Source organism: Pleurodeles waltl, chromosome 6 (genome assembly GCF_031143425.1).
Source record: "Pleurodeles waltl isolate 20211129_DDA chromosome 6, aPleWal1.hap1.20221129, whole genome shotgun sequence".
Taxonomy (NCBI): domain Eukaryota; kingdom Metazoa; phylum Chordata; class Amphibia; order Caudata; family Salamandridae; genus Pleurodeles; species Pleurodeles waltl.
The window spans coordinates 110,505,268-110,521,360 of NC_090445.1; the positions used below are offsets into that span (position 1 = coordinate 110,505,268).

At 43.5% G+C, this 16,093-nt stretch overlaps 1 protein-coding gene across 1 annotated transcript in view; it reads right to left on the minus strand.

The window, feature by feature from the left end:
- The window catches only part of LASP1 (LIM and SH3 protein 1), a 478,327-nt gene that overhangs the window by 81,272 nt on the left and 380,962 nt on the right, over window positions 1-16,093 (minus strand). The window lies entirely within an intron of this gene.

Sequence of the window (16,093 nt, forward strand, 5' to 3'; positions counted from 1 at the left end):
ATGGAACTCACACAAACTAGTGAAGACATCACTAAATTGAAGGCAAATCTCGAACTACATGAGACACAAGATGAAATCAAAAAATTCTGTGAAGAGATGGAGGCACGTCTCAAAAAATATGAAGATGAAATAAAATTGAAGAAAAAGAAAAAATTTCTGCGGGACAAAAATGATTATGCAACTGGACGTGTCTTAACATTCAGCAGACGATATGACCAAGCTCGAAAAGAATATAGACAAGGTGAAGCCCTACGGCGACAGGAGACATCGACATCAGAATCGAGTGTAGAAAACATATCAGACCTGGAAGAAACCCCGGGCCCAAGCACATTGGCGGGCCAACCTTTCACCACTTTGGAGGAGTATCGTTTTTTACAGATGAGCTCAAGACCACAGAGAAAACCCCCAAGAGACAAAGGCGATGGCGCAGACACAAAAAGATCAGGAGAGGGGGCAGGCCAACAGGACAACGGAAATTCGGTTGGCAGGAGCGCACGACAAACCAGGAGAAAGAAATAACAAAGGATAGAGAACCGACTGTGGTTAACATCTCTTCTCACACTTTGTCACAGGATGAACGATCAATATTGGAATTAGGGCTATCTTTCTGTCCAACAGCGAATTTCAATTATATGAAAACACGCATTGACATCTTCCACCTGATCAGAAAATTGAAGCTAATGAAAATCTTTGCACAACAAAAAAAGGATGTAACTTTATCACATTCAACACAAATAAATAGTTCAGAGTTGGCTTCAGAACTAACGATCAGGGATATAGACGGTTTAGCGTCTCTACGAGAACTGGAGATAGGGGAGAGAACATGGGAAACAGACATTGAGCTACTTGAGGATCTAGATTTACGAACAGACTGTGCCAGCGGCAGCAGTTTCAAAGCAAAATCGAGATGCAATCCAGTCTTACCACATGATAACATTGATGCTTTTCATGAAGCAGTGATTTTTGAGCTGCTGAATCTGTGGAAGAGGTCGAAAGATGCTTATGCACGGAATTTAACACCAGGCCAAAGAACAGCATTGATATCTCTCAAGAAAGCAACCTCATTTGTGATAAAGCCGGCAGATAAGGGCGGCAATGTAGTGCTATGGGATGCTACAAAATACCAACAAGAAGTTAAGAGGCAATTGCTTAATCCAGCATGTTATGAGATTTCTACAATATCAGCTTACCGACATTCAATAAGGAGATGTCAGGATTTACTGTTTGATGGGGTTAGCAGAGACTTACTTTCAGATGAGTTCAAATTTTTACTGGTACAAAAACCAGTGGCACCTTGTTTCTACTTACTACCCAAGATACATAAGAACATTGAAAACCCCCCGGGCCGTCCTATAGTATCAGCTAAAGGCAGTCTTTTGGAGAATGTTTCCATTTATTTAGATTATTTTTTAAGTCCGTATGTATTGAATTTAAGCTCATATTGCAAAGATACCACAATTTTTCTCACAAAGATACAAGATATCCCTTGGCAAACGAACTACATTATGGTAACCATAGATGTAGTATCACTGTACACCTGTATACCACATGAGAAGGGTATTCAGGCGTGTCGATATTTCTTTAGGGATAAACCAATCAGATTATTGGAACATTCTGAACTACTTCTGAATATGTTAAAATTTTGTTTGGAAAATAATTTCTTTATTTATGAGGATCAATGGTATAGACAAACAACTGGGACGGCGATGGGAAGTTGCTTTGCTCCCAGTTATGCCTGTTTGTTTATGGGATGGTGGGAAACACAATGGGTGATGGCAGATGAAAAGATGAAATGGTTCCAACATATTGTATTTTGGACACGATATATCAATGATATATTTATGATATGGGAAGGTCCAGAAACAATATTATATGATTTTCTAAACTCATTACCAAATAGGGACCTGAATTTACAATTTTCATTTAAAAGTACACAAAAAGGTGATGGAATTTTTAGACATAGAGGTCTGTGTAAAAGAAGGTACTTTACACACAAAACTGTTCAGGAAAAGTACATCAGGGAACAGCATTCTACATGCAACAAGCCACCATCCTCCTAATGTAAAATGGAGCATACCTTACGGGGAATTATTAAGAGCTAAGAGAAACTGTAGTACCCCACAAAGTTTTGAGGAAGAACAATTAAGAATGACACAGAGATTTAGATCTAGAGGTTATCCATACAAAGTAGTAAAGAAGGCATGCGAAAAGACAGCAGTAGTTCAAAGGGCGGAACTATTGATTCCCAAAAAGAGAAGTGAAGGAACTAACACCCCAAGATTTGTGACAGTTTTTAATGCATATTCCTCAGAAGTTAAAAAGATTCTCATGAAATATTGGCATTTGATCAAGGCTGACAGAACAATTGGACAGCTAGTTAGCCGTACTCCTTTGATAACTTATAAAAGAAGTCGTTCGCTAAGGGATATATTGGTACACAGTTACACAAGGAAAAATAAACAAACTTTCTTAGACAGATATCAAGGCTTCTATAAGTGTGCCAAGTGCAAAGCATGCAAATACAGTTCAAATCGGAAGCAATATGAGTTCCCCACGGGCAGTCGAGTGAATATCAAAAAATATATCAATTGTAATTCAGATTTTGCTGTTTATGTAATAGAATGCCCATGTGGATTACAATATATCGGCAGCACAATCTTTCCTCTGAAAAAACGTATTCTTGAGCACTGGAGAGCAATTTCGAATAAGGATGCTACGTATCCAGTAGCGCGACACTGTAATCTTGAGCATGAGGGCAAAGTTGAGAAAATGAGATTTTTTGGTATAGACAGGGTCCTTGCCACTCCGAGAGGAGGGGACAGAGAAAAACAACTAAGGAGATTGGAGTCTGAATACATCATTCAGTTAAACAGTCGTCATCCTTGGGGACTGAACAAGGATGAAGAACTTTTTGTACATATTGGTTAATATGAAGATACCAGGGCAGGGTCTGACTATATAATGTTTAGGTTATTCATTATTTTTTGTTGAGAGGCGTATTGAAATATTAATTTGATGATTTATTGTTTTAGGAACAGTGGCTCACCCAACTAGCGGAATTATTTTTGATGACACTTGTTATTGAAAATGGGAAGAATAGATAAACCGGACACTTAAAAGGAAAATATAAAAGAATAAATTTCCATGTATATATATATATAGACGCATATTTATATATATTTAAAAAATGTTTAAAAAAAAAGAAAAAAGGGGAATGTATATCTTCTATGTCTATGGATAAGGGTATATATAGATAGCAAATGGGCGGGGCCACATTCCTTTTGTTAGATATGTATTGCAAGAAGGGCCAAGGAAGAAGACCGTGAAGGTTGAAACGCGTTGCCCTATGTTTCTGCTTTATGGAATTTTGGAATAAATGAAGGCCATTATATTTTTGTAAGGAGTGCCAGACTTTGATTTATATATACAATATTTTTGGAGTGGATTAAAAAATGGGTCCTGTGCCCATTAACTGAGCACCAACCTCGACAGGCAAGCGCTGGAAGGAACACAGGATTACCTTATATAATGTCCATGCAGTGTATATAAATATTTACATAAAGAAAATACTACAACGGCTACAGGCTTCTAGGGAGAAGGGAGTGAATGTGCAGCACTATATGCCACAAACAGATGTACATTGGGTAAGAGACATTTTCTGTTCTATGGCATGTGTAGCTGCAGATACACATGCTTTGCATAGACTGAAAGGCCGTTCCCTCCCAAAATAAACAGTGGCTAGCCTGTAGAAGTAGGAGTAGTTTGAAATAGTGTTCTAAGCACTGCTTGACCAACATATGCTTGTTGGCGAGGGAGAAGATCCACACAGTAGTGTTTAGTAAACATATGTGCTGTAGACCAGGTGGCTGCTTTGCATATGTCTGACATTGGTATATTTCCTAAGAACGCCATTGAAGCGGCTTTCTTTGTAGTAGAATGTGCTTTGGGAGTTACTAATAGTTGTCTTTTAGCTTTGAGACAGAAAGTTTGAATACACTTTACTAGCCATCTGGCCAATCCTTGTTTTGAAATAGGATTACCCTTATGAGGCTGTTAAATAGTCACAAAAAGTTGTTCAGTTTTTCTGAATCTTTTGTTCTGTCTATATAGTAGATGAGAGCTCTTCTGAGATCAAGAGTATGAGAGCTCTTTCAGCAACTGAATCTGGCTGTGGGAAGAAGACTGGCAATTCCACTGGCATTGATGTGAAATGGTGAAACCAATTTGGGTAGGAATTGTCCTAAGTACTATTTTGTGTTTGTGAGTTTGGAAGAAAGGTTCTTTTTACGAGAAATTGGAGAGCGTAAGAATGCATGGGTTCAAATGGTGAACCCATAAGCCTTGTGAGCTGTTAAGATTCCAGACAAGAGCTGGTGGAGCTCTAGGGGAAATAACTCTTAAGGTCTTCCATAACAGGACAGGAATTCTAAACAGAGAAGTATGCAGTCTGTTTTGGAGGTAGGCTGATTTGCTGTTAAATTAATTTTAATAGATGAATATGCATTTGTTTTTTTGTAAGTAAAGCAAATAACATACAATATCCTGTACTGATGTTGTAAGTGAGTCCATGTTTTTAGGTTGGCAGTGATATACAAAATGTTTCCATTTAGCTGCATAACACTGCCTGGCTGTACGTTTACATGCTTCTTTTAGGATATCCATACATTCAGATGGAAGCTGTAGATATCCAAACTATGACCTCAGGAGCCAAATAGCCAAGTGGAGCATGTTGGGATAGACATGCCTGATCTGACCTTTGTTTTGAGTCAATAGGTCTGGTCTGTTTGGGAGTTTGGGATGTGGTCCTACAGATAGATCCAATAGTGTTGTGTACCAGTGTTGACATGCCCACATGGAAGTTACGAGTATCACATTGAGGGATGTGTGACGGATCTTATTGACCAGAAACTGAAGTAGTGGGAGAAGAGGAAAAGTGTAAGCAGATATCCCTTACCAATTGATCCATAGAGCATTGCCCTTGGATCAAGGGTGTGGGTACCTGGATGCGAAGTTTGGGCATTTTGCGTTTTCGCTTGGTCTATGTTTGGCATTCCCCACATGTGAAAGTACTGTTGAATTACTTGTGGGTGAATCTCCCATTTGTGTATTTGTTGCTGCGTCCTGCTTATGCGGTCCGCTAGTTGGTTGTGTATCCCTGGGATATACTCTGCTAGTAGGTGAATGCGATTGCCCACTTCCAAATTGTTTGGGCTAGAAGGGACAATTGGGATGAGTGTGCATCCCCCCCTGTTTTTGCAGATAATACATTGTTGTCATGCTGTCTGTCCTAATTAACAATGTCTTGCGTATGATCTGTGGCCGGAATGCTTTGATTGCTAAGAACACTGGTGGCAATTCCAAGTGTTTTATGTGATAAGTCTGCTGGATTGCGTCCCATTCTCCCTGCATATTAAGATTGTTGAGATGGGCTCCCCAACCGGTCATTGATGTTTTTGTGGTGATTATGGTCTGTGGCACAGGGTCCTCAAATGGCCACCCTTTTGATAAGTTGGTGTGATTCCACCATTGCAGAGTTGTGAGTTTGGCGGTCCAACAGCACTAGATTGTGAAGTTGACCCTGTGCCTGAGACCATTGGGGTGAAAGACACTGTTGTAGGGGTCTCATGTTTAGACATGCATTGGACACTAATGATATGCACAATGCTATCATTCCCAATAGTTTCATTACAAATCTCACTGTGTAAGTTTGATTGTGTTGTAGCTGAGATATGAGACTGTGAATGCTTGAGTTCTTTGTAGGTTTGGGTAGGCCAATGCTGACAATGTTCAGAATTGCTCCCAGATATGGCTGTATTTGCGCTGGTTGAAGACAAGATCTCTGGTAATTGATTGTGAACCCTAGCCTGTGTAGGGTATCAATTGTGTATTGTGTGTTGTTGTTGACAGGTCTGAATGGTGCTGGCTTTTATGAGCCAGTCGTCCAGATAGGGAAAGACATATATATACTGTCTTCTGAGGTATGCTGCAACCACTGCTAAGCATTTGGTAAATACCTTTGGTGCTGTTGTTACTCCAAAGGGTAGCCCTTTCAATTGGTAGTGCTTGCCTGCTATCACAAACCTTGAGTATTTGCGGTGTGCTGGGTGCATCGGAATATGGAAGTAAGCATCTTTTAGATTTAAATGTAGTCTTGTTTTTGTAGCATAGGAATAACATCCTGAAGAGTGACCATATGGAAATGCTCTGAGAGAATGTACTGATTGAGAGGTCTGAGATCGAGGATTGGTCTGAGAGGGCCATCCTTTTTTGGTATGAGGAAGTATAGAGAATACATTACTGCCCTTTGTTGAGCTATAGATACTTCTTCTATTGCACCTTTGAGTAGAAGTGACTATACCTCTTATTTTAGCAGAACAAGGTGTACTGGAGTAAACCTGCATGAGTGAGGGGGGAATATTTGGCGGAGTGGAGATGAGTTCTAGGCAATAACCATTGTGGATAATTGACAGTACCCATTGATCTGATGTAATCGTGTGCCACTGATGGTAGAAATGTTGCAATCTTCCTCCTACAGGAGATGTATGCTGTTTGGGGATGCAGAAAAAGTCACTGCTTTGATGAGGTGGAGGCAACTTTTGGGGCACTGGATTTCCCCCTACTTCTAAAGTTGTGTCCTCTATAGGATCCTCTGAAAGACCCTCTAGAGTAATACTGTTGTCCCTGCTTTTGTTGGGATATAGAGGCCTCTGAAGTTTGGGGTTTAAAGCCACCTCTGAATTGGGGCCTGCGAAAAGTACCCTGAACAGATGTTGCGGAAAGGGCACCCACTGCCTTTGCTGTGTCCCGAGTCCTTTTTTAATTTTTCGATAGTGGTATCCACTCTGGTCAAAATAGCTGCACATAAAGGATTGCTGGCTGTATCTCAGGTTTAAATCCTGAGGACCGCAACCAAGCATGTCTCTTGATCGTGATACTAGTATTTATACCCCTAGCTGCGGTGTCTGTTGCATCTAGGTCGGATCTAATTTGGTTGTTGTGTCCTTCTGCAACTACCTGCTGTGCTCTTTTTTGGTGTTCTGGTGGAAGATATTGGAGGAACTCTTGCATCTCATCCCAATAGGCCCCGTCGTACTTCACTAAAAGAGCTTGAGAGTTGGCAATTCTCAACTGATTTGCAGCTTGAGTTGCCACTCTTTTGCCTGCTGCATCAAATTTGCGGCTTTCTTTATCGGGGGAGGAGCATCCTCGGTGGACTGATTATTTGCCCTCTTTCTTGCTGCACTGACAACAATGGAATCAGGTGGGATCTGTTGAGTTGTAGAGAGTGGATCTGATGGTGCAGCTTTATATTTTATGTCTACCCTTGGTGTGAGTACCCTAGCCTTTGCTGGTTCTCTGACACTTCCATCAGCATGTTTTAGCATGCCTGGTAGCATTGGCAAACACTGGTACTGTTTATGTGTAGAGGATATTGTATTGAATAGAAAGCCATCCTCTATGGGTTCACAGTAATGCTGCAAATTGTGGTGTGTGGCTGCTCTAGCAAAAACCTGATTATGTGGTGTCTTCAGGTGGAGATGGCCTAGTGGGATATAGATCAGGGTCATTAGATGGGATAGGGTCTGGATCATACACATCCCATGGGTCTACATTATAAGTATTGTCACCCACATAATCCCCATGTGAAGAGACAGGCGATTGCATAGAATACTGTGTAGCTGAAGGAGGTGGAGTATCAGGTGGTGGTGAAGTGGGAAGCAAAGGAGAGTGCAGTGGAAAAGGCTGGTATACTGCCTTTGGTTTCTCCCTGTTTTTAAATATTTTTGCAGGTGAAGGCCCCGCTTCCAGAATTTCTAAGAAAGACAGTTTCCTCGGTTATTAGAAGGAGGAGAAGCAATAATATTCCCAGTATCCTTTCGATTTTCCGTTGTTTATGGTCCATTACTTCAAGAATGGGCCTAATGTCTGTTGACTCCTCTGCAGATGGAACATGTATACTTCCCACAGCTGTGTGCTCCGAAAGCTTGGTGACTGTTTTAATCAGGTCGACAATGTGGACTCAAACAGATGGGAGTTTTTTCGACTCCGAAGAGGAGCTTGGATGCTTCGGCTATGAGGTGGTATACAAACATTTCGGTTTCGAAGTGGAAGCCTCCGCTTTGCGACTCGATCCTGAAACAGGCGTGGCAGGCTGTTGTTAAGTCGAATGCATTTTGGTCTTCTTTGACGCCAAACCCGAGGGCCGGTCGTTGAGATATAACTTTTGGGTCAGACCATGGCCGCCAAGGAGGGGTGGACCCAAGACCATTTGTGCTGACTTTTTGGAATGTTTTTGTTGATATGAAGGGGCTGGCGTACTCACGTACTGCGCCGCAGGAATAACTTGGCTGTCCCCATCTGAGTCACGGTCAGAATCAGAGTCTGCGATGAAAACTGCAGTCTGCGCCTCTTCCTCACCGAAAATGTTGAGCGTTTGTTCGGTCGACTTTGATGCCATCTCTAGTCGATGCGCTCTTCGATCCCGCAGAGTCTTCTTGGAGCGGAAGGATCGGCAGGCCTCGCAGGTTTCTTACTTGTGATATGGACAGAAGCAGAGGTTACACACCGAGTGTTGGTCGGTGTAGGGGAACATGGCGTGGCACCGAGAGCAGACTCAAAACGGAATCAGATCCATGAGCCTGTGACGCAGTAGTCCCACGGAAGGCGCGGGCGCCCGAAAGAGTGTTTAATCGATCCAGACGTTACAATAGGATTGAGTATAGTATGGAAAACGCGTTTGAAAATGATACCAACGTTTAAAGGAAATATAGAGAAGTTCATAGTACCGAAACGAGACAAAAGGTGTAATTACACCAGAAAACTACAAAAAAATAAAAGGCATTGCTCACCAGTAGGCTGCATTTAAAAGCTTAACAGTGAAAACTGGCACCGTGCATTTAAGACCTCAGAGGGCCCCTTGTATCTAGTCATGCTCCACAGGTGACAGGCCAGTTTTTTTTTCTGGTTCCTACAGTTAGGGTACTGGAGCACTCAGCTCTGCAGTTTTTTGACACATCAAGAAATTCATTTTCAAAACCTACATTTTTACTATTATTGGACAGTTTTTAGTGCCTAGTGTACAATAGACTAAGAATCAACCAACTCTTGCGTTTATGAGGGTGGATTCTAAATCACCACCCCTGGGATTCCTTTTGATTTTGTGTATTCCATAGAAGACAAAAGTTTGTTTGACTTGGGTGACTGTTGTTCATAATGTTCCACCAATGGTGGTCAGAGGTCTGATTTCTGAATATTGCAGTAGTGCTCCTGAATCCTATGTTTGAGGGGTCTTACTATGCTCCCTACGTAGTTTTTGCCACATGGGCAATGCAGTCAGGGTTGACCTATTTGATATAGCGCTTGCTTCTGTTGATAATTCCCATCTTTGTTTTATTGAGACCCAATTTGAAAATTGAGCAATTCATGCGGGTAAAGAAGCCTACCATTTTTTTTCAAGAACGAGACTGTTGGAGGTCTTCTAAAAACCCCACCCTCTCCACGTCTTTTCTCTTATTTTCCTGATCCTCAACTTTCTAATTGTCATTCTAGTACTTTTATGATTGACTCCTAATATAAATATTTCTCCATTTACTACAGTAGCTAGACTCATCTGGTATGAATAACGTCTGTGAATACCATGGCAATAAACAAAAGCAACTTGAAAAAAACAATACTGGTCCATTACAGGCTCTTTTTCTGATACATTAGGGATACAAACAAGACTTACGTGCCGTCAAACCGACTGACAGACACGGTCACCGTTGAGGCCCTCACTGGCAGCTCAGACGAAATCTGAGAGACACCGAACGTTGACGCTGAAACATCAGACACCACCACCGAGGGCGACAGACATCGAGGCACACTGCAATGCTAGAAGAATCAATGCTGAAGGATATTCAGCAGTCAACAATGTTGAGGCATTCATCGAAATGAAGTTCGATGACGTTGAGGTCACACTGGTCAAGGCAGCCAGACAAGTCTAAATCAACGTCGAACATGCCATCTAAAAGGCTATCAATGTCATGCACTGGTGCAGTGAGCCATGAGTGCGGCGCAAAGTAGGCGCCACAGCAGTTACAGGGCCCTTGGAGTATGTGTGACTACTGGTCCGAACCTAAACCACACCAAGGAGCCTAAAGAGCAATCCTTATTGGGTGCAACGTCCCTCTGATGAGGGCTTCCACACCTTGACAGGCAAGTTGCCTCTATACATTTTGCATGCATTAATAGTGCATATAAACTTTCCACAGGCATAATCCTTTTGGATCTCACACCAGGGTAATGGTGTTTGTGATGTCCTGATGAATGCCCGGGACCATTTTAAGCCAATAGTGTAGGGCAGAAACATGTCAACAGTTAGGGTTTAAGAGTCACAGGGCCATTAATCTAGAGTCCCTTTCCCTGTGTGTGTGCAGGACATCCCCTTAGGTGTAAATAGATTTACCCAATATAGGTCTGCCGTGTATTTCCTGTCTCAACCTTTTTCAAAGGAACATTGCTATTGTTTTCCTTTGTGTTTTGTAACTTAAGTTTTTTTTTAATCAAGTCTGTTTTGAATCTTTTATGATCATTTATCTCTGAGAAAAACAGGCACCCACTTAGCTATCAACATAAAGAACAAGTTACTTACCTTCGGTAACGCTTTTTCAGGTGGATACAGTAGCTACCTGTGGATTCCTCACCTTATGAATTCTCATAATGCGCCAGCATTCGACAAACTTTCATCCCAGTTCTTCACGTCGACAAAGACGTCACAATTGCATGGCTCCGCAAGCGACTCCGTCTGACGTCATCGTGCCAATAAGAAGTCCTCACCGGCGTGCTGACACCAGTTTCACCATTTTTTACGTGCCTCGAGGCGAACAGGTCAAAACCGACTTCACAAATACAAAATATATATACCAATCCAAATACAAATATAAATCAAAATAATTGTTTGTATATAAAACACCAAAAATGTATGTACATTTATAGCAAAGGAAGTGTTGGTATGACCAGACAGACAACGGTGAGGCGGGCGGGACTGTGAGGAATCCATAGGTAGCTACTGTATTCTCCAGAAAAAGTGTTACCGAAGGTAAGTAACTTGTTCTTCTGATAGATACAACTACCTGTTGATTCCTCACCTTATGAATAGAATCCCAAAGCAATCACGCACTCTGAGGTGGGTGCCTGACTGGTCACACCAAGGAATCCTGCAAAACAGAATGTGCAAAATGGGTGTCCCTCCTAATCTTCCGAGTCTAAGCAATAATGCTTTGTGAAAGTGTGGATGGAAGCCCAAGTTACTGCCTTACAAATATCAGTAACCAGCACACCTCTAGCCAAGGCCGAAGTGGCAGCCTTAGCCCTGGTGGAATGGGCACTGATACCTTCAGGAGGAAGGTTCTTTGCCAGTAATTAACAAATCTTTATGCAAAGAATGACCCACCTAGAAAGGGTTCTCTTGTGGACGCCTTTGCCCTTCATCTTGCCCACATATCCAACGAAGAGTTGATCATCAATACAAAAGTCTTTTGTCCTTTCAATGTAAAAACTCACAAGCCCTTCTTGGATCTAGGCGATTAAGTCTTTCCTCCTCCTTTGAAGGATGGGGAGGAGGGTAAAAGGATGATAGTGTTAGAGACTGCCCTATATGAAAGGGAGTGACAACCTTAGGAAGGAAAGCCGCCCTTGTTCTCAGCACCAACTTGTCAGCATGAAAGGATGTAAAAGGAGGTTTCACACTAAGAGCCTGGAGCTCACTTACATGCCTAGCAGACTTGATAGCTGAGAGGAAAACTGTTTTCAAAACTACAAGTCTCAACGGACAAGAATGCATAGGCTCAAACAGTGAACCTATTAAAAAAGTAAGAACCAAATTTAAATCCCAATGAGGCATAAGAAACGGAGTGGGAGGAAACTTGTCAGTCAGACCTCTCAAAAACCAAATAACTATAGGAGACTTAAATAAAGGCTGATCAGGAAGGCACAGAAAGGCTGACAGCGCTGATAAACAACCCTTCACAAACGCAACTGAAATGGACAAGAGGAAGGCCTTGAGAGCCAGATGTATCGCCCGTAATTCTAACAGATTGATGTGAAACATCTGTTCCACTGGAGACCAACATACCTTTGATCTCCAGGTCCCCCAGATGAGCTCCCCACCCTAGCGTGGAAGCATCCGTTATGACTCTGGCCGTAGCCACTGGAGGTGGTAGACAATACGGCCTTCCTTGGGAAAGGCTGCCGTCCACAGCCAACCATCGTAGATCCGTTGCAGCATCTCTGGAGATCGTTATAGACTCCTCGAAATCCCCTTTGTGTTGAAACCACTGCTTGCGGAGGCACCACCCTCATGTGCCAACGTGCATGAGTGACCAACAGAATAAAAGAAGCGAACAGACCGAGCAGACGTAGGACCTTGAGGACTGGAACAACCGATCCCTTTTGAAACATTGGAATCAACACCCGAATGTCCTGAATCCGCTAAGGCGGAGGAAAGGCCCGATTCAATGTGGTATCCACTACTGCCCCTATGAACAGGAGGCGCTGAGAGGGCTCCAGGTGAGACTTGGACACGTTTGCCGTAAAGCCCAGGTTGAACAACAACCGTGTTGTCATTTGCAAGTGATGCAGCACAAGCTCTGGGGACTTGGCTTTTATTAGCCAATCGTCCAGGTAAGGGAATACAGATATTCCCTTCCTTGTGAGGTCCACTGCAACCACCGCCATCACCTTCGTGAAGAACCCGAGGTGCGGAAGTAAGACCAAAAGGAAGGACCACAAACTGGTAGTGTTGCGACCCTACCACGAACCAGAGATACTTCCTGTGCGACTTCAGAATGGGGATATGAAAATAAGCATCCTGTAAGTCGACAGACACCATCCAGTCTTCCTTGTTCAATGCCAGAAGCACCTGTGCTAGAGTCAGCATTTTGAATTTCTCCAAGCAATTCAAAATACTCAGGTCCAAGATAGGCCTCAATTGACCATCCTTCTTGGGAATAAGGAAATAGCTCGATTAGCATCCGTGACCCCTTTCCTGCTCTGGAACCAACACCACTGCACTCTAACAAAAGGGCTTGCACCTCCTGCTGAAGCAACAGGAGATGATCTTCTGAACAAAACGAATGACGGGGAGGGTTGTGAGGGGGGAAACTCCCAAAAAGGAAGGGCATAACGTTTACCCACAATATTTAGTACCCAAGAGTCTGATGTGACTAACTCCCACTCTTGGAGAAAATGAAATATCCTGCCCACTACGGGAGAAGCATGATCCAAGATGGATAGAAAACTAGGGCTGCTTTCTTTGTTGGGAGGAAGAGGATGAGGCAGGATGCTGCTGGGTGGCTCCTTGTGTTCTAACCCTCCCCCGCCCTCTAAAAGACCTATTGAGAGGGTTGGCAGGCTGTTGAGTGCTGGACTGTGGCATTCCATGAAAAGAGGATCCACGGCCAAACCCCCTAAACCTCCGAAAGGATTTAAAGGGTGTGGATACTGAAGTCGGTAGAAGGATCTTGCAGTAGCCCTGCTCTCTTTAAAACATTGCAAAGCAGAGTCGGTCTTGCACCCAAACAACTTCTCGCCATCGAACAGAAGGTCCAACAAAGTTGTTTGAACATCCGTGGAAAAACCAGAAGATCTAAGCCATGCATTCCTCCTGGTAGCCACTGAAGTGTCCATTGCCTTGGCCACTTAATCAGCTGTATCCGGACCAGACTGCATAATCTGCTTGGCCGCCGCTTGAGCGTCCAAAAGGGCTCATCAAACTGCCCCTGCACATCTTGAGGCAAGCTCGGCACCACAGCTTTTGCCGTGTCCATCAGGGCATGAACATACCTCCACAGCACACAGGTAGCATTGACAGATTTCAGGGCCATACTGCATTAGGAGAAATGTTTTGGCTGTTTGCTCCATTCTCTTAGACTCCCTGTCCGATGGAGTAGCAGGAAACAAGCCAGGAGCAGATCGGGCAGAACAAGAAGCTTGAAACACCAAGCTCTCAGGAGTCAGATGTTGAGACAAAAATTGAGGATCCCCCAGGAGCAACTCTGTACCTCCTAGCCACAGTCCTGGAAACTGCTGGAGTCGTGACAGGTTTTCTCCAAATGTCTAAAATGGGCTCAGTAGGAGCATAATTGAAAGGGAGTAGGGGCTACGCAGACGTAGAGGAAGGATGCAACACCTCAGTCAAGATATTTTTCTTCACCTTCGATGCTGGTAACGGAAGTTCCAAGAATTCAGCAGCCTTCCTCATAACAGTGCGATAAGATGCTGCCTCCCCTGTAAATTCACCCAGGGATGAAAGATCCCACTCAGGGGAGGTATCCAGTCCACTTGCAGAGTCCAGACCCTGAAATTCCCCATAGGCTCACAAATCTCTCCTTCCTCCAACAGCTGTTGCTGATATTCCTGTTCTTCCAAGAGCCTCAAGGCTCTTCTCCTCGAACTCAATCTGGCCTCCAATCTCGGCGTCAACAGAGTTAGCTGACGTCAACGATGCCAGTTTTAAGGCAGATAGACGCTCTGGTGGAGGAGATGGTGGAGCTATAACGTGTCCCGACCGCGATCTATCCGGCGCCGGCATCGACTCCGTCGGCATCATCATTTGGGGCAATGATGTCATCGGTGCTAAACCAGCACTCTCAGCCGAATAGAAGGGTACAAACAGAGCCTGTTTGTATGGAGCCGGCAAACCCAAAGTGAAAGCTTATGGACCCATGGGACTAGCCAGTGCGGCAGCAGGGGCCATTGTCTTGTTGAAAATGCTAAACAAAACATTAAGGAACGCCGCTGAATCCGCTCCCGGGGTCGGGAAGGCAGGAAACCTCTGCTCATCTTGAGGCACTTGGGTCGCATCCAAAACTTGCGCCTGAGCTAACAGGTGAAAAGTGAGTTGGAGGACTCGCTGGGGACTCAACGACTTCAATCAACAATGGTGCGGGAGAAGCCTGTGGACTCTGAGGTGTGATCGTTGGACTGACCTCCCACGCCGTACGGCATCGTATCTGGAGGGGACAGAGACTGATTTCTGGAAGAAAGGCGTCGAGAATCGTGCAGCGCCACATCTTATGAGATCGAGGACTTGCGTGAAGAAGAGTCCCTTGCCTTAGATCTTCGATGACCCTTGTGTCCCCTCTTAGCTTTTGCTAAGAACTTAGCCTCTCTTTCTTTTAAGGACTTCGGTTTCATCTGCTGGCAGGACAAGCACCCGTCCACGTCGTGGTCCGAACTTAGGCACCACAAGCAGTTCTCATGAGGATCTGTGACTGACATTTGACCCCTGCACTCATGACAAGGCTTAAAACCTGATTTCTTTGGCAGAGACATTGTAACTAGTACAAGAACACCTTTGAAACAGTAGCTGTTCGAAAGCCAGGAAAACCCATTAGCGTCGAAGGCACGGAAAAATGGGAAATGATGTCAGCACACCGGCGAGGACTTCTTATTGCCACAATGACGTCAGACAGAGTTGTGTGCGGAGCCGTGCAATTTTGACGTCCTCATCGACGTAAAGAGCTTGGAAGAATATTTCCGTCGAATGATGCCGCATTGGGAGAATTTATAAGGTGAAGAATCCACAGGTAGTTGTATCCATCAGAATCAAATTTGATCTGCTTGTTAAAGGTTGAAATAGGCATATTAATCATCTATGCTTTATTCTAAAGAGTAAATACTGTGACTAGGCAAAAATCAGATCTCTCCATCAAGTGCATTAACCAGCAGAGTTATCTTACTGCTATACTACCCCCTATAAATTGCTGGGTGCAAATATCTTTATAGTAGGTGTCCAAAACACCTGTGATATTTTAAAATCCAGCATGTATGTGGCTAATTAAATATGCCACAGCAGCTCTACAGCCACATATATTCTTGCTGCCAATTTCTTGGCAGCAGACTTTTTAAATAAATACATTTAAAAGATCATTGTTAGACTCATGACCTCTTGCTCCTGCCACACACTGACCCCGATTTATGGGATGCTGGAGCAGTTTCCCCCCAATACCTGGCACTTTATACAAATTAGTCAATACAAAATATAATTCAGTTGAAGGTGTACTCCAAGCTGCAGAAATAATCACAGTCGCCTGAAAAAGTCCTAGACATTAAT